General features: G+C 43.4%; 2 non-coding genes across 2 annotated transcripts; both read right to left on the bottom strand.

Annotated features, from left to right (window-relative positions):
• Positions 1-3086: 3086 nt before the first annotated feature.
• On the bottom strand, positions 3087-3158 carry TRNAP-UGG (transfer RNA proline (anticodon UGG)). The gene has a single exon. It is a non-coding gene; the product is annotated as a tRNA-Pro (tRNA).
• A 3710-nt stretch (positions 3159-6868) lies between these two features.
• TRNAP-UGG (transfer RNA proline (anticodon UGG)) lies at positions 6869-6940 on the bottom strand. The gene has a single exon. It is a non-coding gene; the product is annotated as a tRNA-Pro (tRNA).
• Between the last annotated feature and the right edge of the window lie 1704 nt (positions 6941-8644).

Genomic DNA, 8644 nt, shown 5'->3' with positions numbered 1-8644 from the left:
AGTTCAATAAGGTTTACAGTTAAGGGATATTGTGGTGAGATGCTATGAAACGGTAGTCATTAAGGCATGTATGAACAATCACGGTAAAGCGTTTGTTTGTGTGTAAGCCAGTAACGGTTATATATTTGTTACTGAAGTACATCCATGGTGTCGTCTGGAGGTTTTCCTCCTAATGCTTTTTCTTGTGAAATTGGTTGAAATAAATTTTCTTTAGACTTTGTTTCAATTGTGCTATGCTGGATTTCTTTTCGGAAAGTTGTGCAACGCCACTAGACCGGGGCAACATGCCAGTGGCAATAACGATTCAAAAGGGGCTCATTACGAACATTACACAATTGCAAAGAACGTGCTTATTATACGTACGTACGAAGCTCAATCGACGATGGTGAACGTGGTAAGCACATTTCTTTGTCCTGTGATTTAAATCAGTCTTATCGTCTAGTAAAATATCTTGTTGTAGGTTGTTTTCTGTCACCGTTTTCCTGGCTTAGCAGTCGTATGCATCCTCATATTTTCAGGGAAAGAGTTTGTTGCTGACTATAGAATACGGAATTATAGAGATATTTGGACCATTCACTTGCATGAATAGTTATTGGTCTAGCCTAGTTCTCTAGTTTATGTCAATAAGTTTAAGAGCTGAGCAGCAGCGAAAACGCTCTACATAGGCATCCATAAAAAATAACAGTGCAGCTTCTTTACATATTGTTGACGTTCTGTATTGCTGTCTGATTAAATGGTAAGAGGCATATTAACAGGAGAGCATAATTTCTAATAAAAAAGATTTAGGTATGTACTTATTGTAAAGATTGGTGTTTGTGGTGCTAGAAAATACTAATACGACAATGTCAAAGAATACAAAGTGCCATAAATGAGCGAAGCGAAAAACCTTACGAGTAGAAAAAAATAATACCAGCGTGTGGCTAGGTCCCACTGCAGAAAGTTTAGATACCAATGACAATCAAGGTCCGAAAACTGCAAAGGACTACTTGAGGGTGGGTCTGACGTCTTCATGTGGTTATGTGTAAAGATATAATAAGATGCACTTAACAACGTTAATAGGACTTTTCAAGGACTTAGTTTGTGCATACTGATCACAATTACTTAGCGCAAAAAAAAAAACAAAAAACGCAGCACCCAAGAAAGACACAGGAGGGACAGGTGCTCCCCTGCATGGTGTGTCTTCGCTTGTTCTTTGTGTGTATTTATTGTGCAGTTGTGCTTTTTTGCACTAATTAATTCTCGTCGATTGGTTATTTACAAGTTATCTTACTGTTTCTGTATGAAAACGCAGCAAGGTTAAATAAACCGTTTGCGAAATTATATATATGTTTTTAAATGAAGACAGGGTGGAAGAGATGTTAATGTGCAATAGTAGGCGCCTTGTCAAGCACATTGCTGGAAAGGACACTTTGTGAGATGGTGGCTCTATTTAGCAACTGTCATTTTGATATAAACCATGATTATCGTGCGTTCACAGTATTCTGACAGTGCAATAAACGTGACGTTTCAAGCGTTCGCTGGTTTACTCAGAGTCAATTGTTATATTTTACTGCCGAAGCGCACAGAACGTAATCACACGGAGCATTTGCTGTATGTAGCTAAAAGCCACAAGAGAACTGAACTCATTGCTTTTGTTTTAAAATCACTCAGTTTAACTCCTCAAAATTGTAATGTATGTCAGAAATGCTCGCAGAATGTCTGGGGCGGCGTCTTTTGACACGCTTGAGAGAAACTTGAGTTAAACATTGTCTAATTACTGTTAAACTAACACTTGTGATGGCTACTATTTTTCTGACTTCAAGTAAGTCCCAGAAATTTTAAGAATTATGTTTTTGAAAAATCTTAATATAACATCTCATTTTTGTAACGTAGCATTCTGAATGTTAGAGCATTATTTGAATTGGGCGTTTAATGAACGTGCTTGAGCAGCTGATGCGTGGCGTATGTAAAAGTGCTAAGTCGATAAAGTGTGTATAAAAAATAAAGGCACCTGTAAAGTAAGAGTCCTTGATTAAATATGTATTCAATCGCCTCTGAGCGATAACGCGGCTTTAAATTTTCTCTTGTTAGAAATTTACGCTTGCCGCATGCGAACGTTTTTCGCCTTGTTTCATTTTTTGAGCTACTGTCTACAGTCTATAACCAACCAGACTCTTTACAAACAAGGTGTCCTAGTTTGTCGTCCTGTCAAAGGGGGCATCAAACCACAGATTGGATATTGCTGAGAAGTTGTGCAAGTAAAATTTGCCGCTAGCTCAATTAAACCATGTAACACGTGCTCAAAAACTGACTGTACTCTGTGTAGTGTTACATTATAACAAAGCTGTCACAACGTGCGCATACAACCTGCTTCTTCGCGTCATTTTTATTTGAAGCCTCGGGTCGCTATTCTCTCTCAACGGCATAGTCACACCATTGTGCTCTGGCTCGAGTGACCGCTAACGAGGCTGAGATCGTTAAGGAACATGAAAGTGGTCGCAGACTCTCCATTGTCCAGCTGATGAATAAAAGGGACTGAGAGGAGACCGCGTACACGACAATGTCCCCAGATAGGCACTATGGACGTCAAAGGTGGTGACAGCAAATAGATTGGAGCAGGGTCGAGACAAAAAGATGTCACTGCCATCGGCATAACCAGGGTGGTGACCCGGGAGATTCAAAACACTCCTCCCGTCGAAACTTTCCATTTTGCATATGTATGTACACACACATACAAACACACGCCTGTACATGTATAAAGGTTTGTTGTAAACTCCCCACACTCCTTCCCCAATCACCCTAAAATATTTTTGGCTGCATGGTTACTGCCGCTGAACGCTACTACTCATGTTACATGCTTGTTTTCGCACAAACTTTACTAAAGAAACGAAAAATCGAAAGGAACAGCGTTAGACATGGCTTTTTTTTTAACTCTATGTAGAATATATATTTGGTTAGTATACAACACTGTGCGTGACCCAAACATGACTCCCTTTTCTGGCAAGTGGATCATTTGCTAGAGTAGTGACACATAAATAAACCTCTTGAAGTAAACACATAAATACAAAAAATAACTAATTATTTTAGCGTATGTAGAAAAAAGTTTCGGGCCCGTCCGGGATTTGAACCCGGGACCTCTCGCACCCAAAGCGAGAATCATACCCCTAGACCAACGGGCCGACGTGGAAAGCTAGACGCCGGCCTACGAGTCATAAGCAACACCTGTTTGAGAGGCATTAGTGTGTTCTTTTTTATTCTTTGACCGTCATTGTTAATCTGGGTCGTTCTGGTAGCGGCGAGCGACAGCTTCTTTGTATTCATAGCATGCAGCGTCGGACACTTTTTTTTTTCATCTCATCGCTGCTTTAGAAACACAACGAGAAACGATATCAAGAACGAATTTTACGCCGTGTCTTCTTGAGTTAACGCTTAGTAAAATAGCATACAAATCGGCGGCACTATTATAATAAACTATCTTTATATTTATTATGAATGTAGGTGTTGCTGTAGAATAATTTGAAGCACTCGAAGCATATTTCAACTTGAGACTAACATGGGTTATGCGCTGTACCAGCTGGCTTAGTGAAAATGCAGTGATATATTGGCTTTTATCTTGCCACCGCATTCTATGCCTAAGGCGTTTATTAATTACTACTTGATGCCCCAGTCACAGGCGTGCGCACAGGAGGGCAAATGGGCAGCCGCCCTGCCTAGTCCCCTCGAAGGGAGGGGGGGGGGGAGCGCTAAGTAAGCCCAATACAATGACCTAAGAGAGAGGGGGGCGCTACGACGAACCTCCTCACCACCCCTGAAGGAGAACCCTGGGCGCACCTATGGCCCCAGCACCGTAATGCACTCATGATTGCTCACACCCTATGCAGCAGCTCATATTTGAAGAAATTTGTAAACTATTAGGATAGTCGGGAAAGCAATTGCTGGCGAGTAGCGAATGACTTTAAAACAAAGTGGGTAAGCAAACTTAAATTCGCACTGCTAAAAAAGTATTAACCTATTAACTTTTTTCTGAACACTTGTAGGCTGACGTTTTATATCAGACCAGTTGTCGTTTTTCCTGCATGCATTGTGAGATATTGAGTCTCTTAGACCATCGATCATCACAGTGGGCTTTCCTATGCGTGGCATGGACACAAACCTTCCAACTTAATTTGTTTCGTCATACTGAAAACCCTAGCAGGGTGTCATACTAAAACACCTCTTTGTGGAAATAGCGAGTCAATCACGTCACAAGGTCGACGCCAGTGTGTGGTGAGACGAACGTTTGATGGAGAACTGACGCGAAATTTGACTTGTGGGGTAAACTGACCTGCAATGTATACGATAAACTTCTGCGGACATAAACAAAAATGACTTGTGGGATAAACTTGTGCGGACGCCCACACGTCTACAAAGTATACAGTGACTGATATAGCTTAGGGCGTTTAAAATAAATTTCAAAGCACGTTTCGAAGGTGTGACATTAGGCGCATCGCCCACAACTGCGCGCTATGCGCCGCACTTCACAACATTGACACAAACTTTGTAAACAACCAACAGCCAGCCACTGTCATGACGAGTTTGTGTTGGCAGCTATTATCCTTGCGCGCGCACTTTCTGAGAGGACCTCTTCAACGGAGAGAAGGAGACGTGCTTGATTGACTCACACGTGCAAAGACCGATGTCCTGGCCTGAGCAGTACACTTCTATACTTTTTTTTTGTTTGGAGGGGGCTGGAGGTCACGCATATGTGCAACCTCCAAGAGAAGATAATAGCCACACCTAGTGAGCCTTTGTTCAAAGTGTTGTCTACGCGGTGGTCTCTGGACGCGGTTTCGTGCGTTTACGTCGCGAACTAGGCTTAAATGAGAACCATTGCGAGACCTCACTCAGTGCTGCCGGAAGCTGAAATTTTGACTGTGTGCTACAAAACAGCCTATATATACTAGTCTTCGTGCTATCGAGCCAATGCGATTTTAGCAGTAATACGTGTGTCGTTATCACGTTTTAGATGCGGAGCATCTTATACTCGCGCCTTGTAGTGCGCCGTCCGCGCCGTCCGCGCCGTCCACACCGCTTCTCGAACATTCGACAGCTGACGCGCGCGCATGCGCCGTCGCGCCGTCGCCCACTCTTCCACCATCTGTGCATCCCTTCCTCCTCTACACACCGCGCGCGCTTCACTCCTCCACCATCTGTGCACCCTTCCTCCTTTACACACCGCGTTCGACATCTACAATTCTCCTGATTCTCCAGTGGACGCGCATGTGGCGTCGCGCTTCGAGAACATTCAACAGCTGACAGTGCATGCGCCGTCGTGCTGTATATATACTCAAGGTCGGCGCTCGCTCGCTCAGTTGCCGCTCGTCGGTTGGTTTGTACGGCGCGTCGACGTCCAAGGTCGCGGTGAAATGAATTCCAACGAATCCACAAACACAATGATCGACGTCCCTTCGACCAGCGCCGCCCTTTCGCATACGTGTGTACGTGTTCACTCATTTAACACCCCCTCCTACAACCACGTTAACCAATTTAGCCATCGACCCAAGTAAGTCGCAATTTAACACCCCATTTCACAACCACGTTAACCAATTTAGCCATCGACCCAAGTAAGTCGCACTTTAACACCCCGTTAACCAATTATATGCTCCGCATCCTCCTCAGTGTTCCCCCGAGGGAAGCTGCGGGCAATTTTTTTTTCTTTTGCAATAAATAGATATGTACAAATTTACTTACAGTGCTCTTTCAACGCCGTTACAAGCAAGCATAAAAATATATTTGTTTAGCCGATTTATTTGAAAGCATTGTCGAGCCCGACCAGGATTCTAACTGTGGACCTCTCGCACCCAAAGCGAGAATCGTATCCCTAGACCAATGGGCCTTCTGTTTCAAGTTTGCCTTCCTCCGGTAGAAGCAGTATTAAATAAGAACAGGTCTTCTATTCTCTTTTCTTTCCTCTTAACATGCAGTGGGTATTGTAACTCCTTGCTACGTGTAAGATCTTTTTATATTCCAGGCGATTCTCTGGCGCATTAACTCGTTTTGCCAGTGAATGCCTTGGCCTTCGCACGGGATGCATGGAAGAAGAGAAACATCATTAGCATTCTTGAAGCCTATAGCTGTAGAGGTTTTAAGTACTTGCAGCTGTCCGAGCTACCGCTCAGCGCCTGCTGTGAGCGAGAAAAAAAATACATTGAGGTGGAAAAGAAAATCACACAGATATGTGTTGTAACAAGAAAGACATTAAATGCAGCTCGCTAAAAGGAAGCACATATATAAGTGTATTTTGAGATCCTAGTTGCACTAAACAACTGACTCAATCATAAATGATAGAATCAGGAAGGACACTGCAAAAGAAGAAAAGTATAGTAAAAAAAAACATTCTTTTATGCTCAGCACAAAGAGTGTGTTGAAATCGTAAAAGTTGATGCAGGAAATTCGTATAAAATTCATGTTTCATTCCCACGCCACCTATAGGGGTCTCATTATTTGTCCCCTATAGGTGTCTGATGTTACAAAAATAAGCCTTGTACTTAAAGCGTAGTGCCTTTCAAGCACGGTAATACAGTCGACATAGATCACTCGTGGGCGGCTGGTCGTTGATGTTAGGTATTGAAATCTGTGCAGTACACTTTCACGCTGTGCATCGTATTTTTCTTCCATTACATTTACAGTGACGTAAGCATTCCGTCGTTCGTGAACGTCTTTCCCTGCGCCACGTTTACACAGATTTTAAAACTTCTGAAGCATTATTCCTCCAAACAAAATATTTCATTTCTTTAAATTACACCGACGTGCCTGCCTTTCGCCCTCTGTCATGTAGAAGTGTTACTTTTTAATTACCTGACGGTAACAGTTCTTTGTACATTAAAAAGTAAAATAAAAAAAAACGTTTGGGCCCGTCCGGGATTTGAACCCGGGACCTCTCGCACCCAAAGCGAGAATCATACCCCTAGACCAACGGGCCTGCACACGCTCACGCTTTCAAGCGAGCGCAGGTGTTCGTATCTCAAAGCTATTGAGTACAAGCGCCGAGCTTGCGCAACAAAAGCCGGTTGCCGCCGTTCGCGATGCGCCGGCTTCCTTCGGCGTGTCTGTGTTGCGACAAATCTGCGTCGAGAAATGTAGAAAGGACTTGTTGAGCGAAGATTCACTATATCGGTGGCGTATTACCTTGGACATTGATAGCTGGCGCTTGACGTCGTTGCCGCACAATATGGCTCCATCATGACGGCTTGTATGACGTCAGAGTAGAAGAGCGAATCGGCATTTAACCTTCTTCAGTTGCTGGACCGTTTTTAGGCCTCTTGTCATGAACAACGAAGGGAAGGGCATGTGATGTGCTTTTAAAGCTTACGTTGCATAACGAAGTTTGCGTCCCGCCGTGTTGGTGCATAAACGTGGCTGTTGATGACGTCAGGGTGACGTGAGAGTAAGCCATACGATTGCATATGTGTTAGGCGGGAGGCGTCTTCACGTGCAATGGAATTCCTTAGTTTAGACTATGAAGGTATGTATACTGTGGGCAACGCATTAAAAAGTCATAGAGGACAAAACGTAGGTAGAACCATTCACTATATTATAGGACAATATGTGGCACGCATCATTCCTTGTTCCATACAACGGCAATGTTTTGTTTTTTTTTTTCTTCGTATGCCTGCATTTCCACGCGGCGTCGCAGTTGGCTTCAGAGGTTTCACGAAATATGAGGAACAAAAATGTATTAGCAGCAAGAAAACTGTATAGAAATAAAACTTGTTACTCCTCGTATATAGTTGGCCGAATCGCACTTGGTTACCGCGGCATGTTTTGTAACTCATGCCAAACGTAAGCCTTAGGTCAGCGCTAGTGTACTTATGCATAAAGGCTGCGAGAAAAACCTTGCTTCAAGCGTATTAGTCTCCTCTAATAAATTGCAGTAGTGTGGGCCATCGCGCTTCATCGCCCCGCTTTCCTTTTAGCACCATCAGTCCACGTATATCCAACACTGGAAGACTCCCCTCTAGCACTGGTTAGACTTCCCCACAAAAGCGATGCCTTATCGCCATATAAGTCTTATAATTTTCTCCCGCCGGAGCCGTAACTCTTGTAGGGCTGAATCGTTAGATATCCCACTCGTAAAGCTTACACTGTCCACAAGCGTTCCATTAAAATAAAAATTTTCCCGTCTGCGGCGACTGTATTTCCGATGGAGGCGGAAATGTTGTAGGCCCGTGTGCTCAGATTTGGGTGCACGTTAAAGAAGCCCAGGTGGTCAAAATTTCCGGAGCCCTCCACTACGGCGTCTCTCATAATCATATGGTGGTTTTGAGACGTTAAACCCCACATATCAATCAATTTAAAATAAACATTCATCTTGCTCTGACTTTAGCATTCGGATAACAATCGATTTCTACCATTGATGATATGAGCCCAGACGTGTATGTAGGCTGAACGCAAAATGTAGTGCGATATGATTCAGTGGCTTTAATTCAGTGGCTTTTTTAGCGAACTGCAGGTAACTTGAGCGTCTCAATCGTATCTATCAATCTAGTCGCTCAAGTCTGGGTGTACCCGTGATTGCCTCCTTCACTTGGTGTTGACATAAATTAGCACAGGAAGGTATGAGAGTTTGAGGAATGTGGCTCTGTGGTCACGACATGAATAATGGAAAAATATTGTCCCGTACGTC

Source organism: Rhipicephalus microplus, chromosome 1, assembly GCF_043290135.1.
Source record: "Rhipicephalus microplus isolate Deutch F79 chromosome 1, USDA_Rmic, whole genome shotgun sequence".
Taxonomy (NCBI): Eukaryota; Metazoa; Arthropoda; class Arachnida; order Ixodida; family Ixodidae; genus Rhipicephalus; species Rhipicephalus microplus.
Note: the sequence above shows the minus strand (reverse complement) of the source record. Positions and strands in the feature narration are given on the sequence as shown.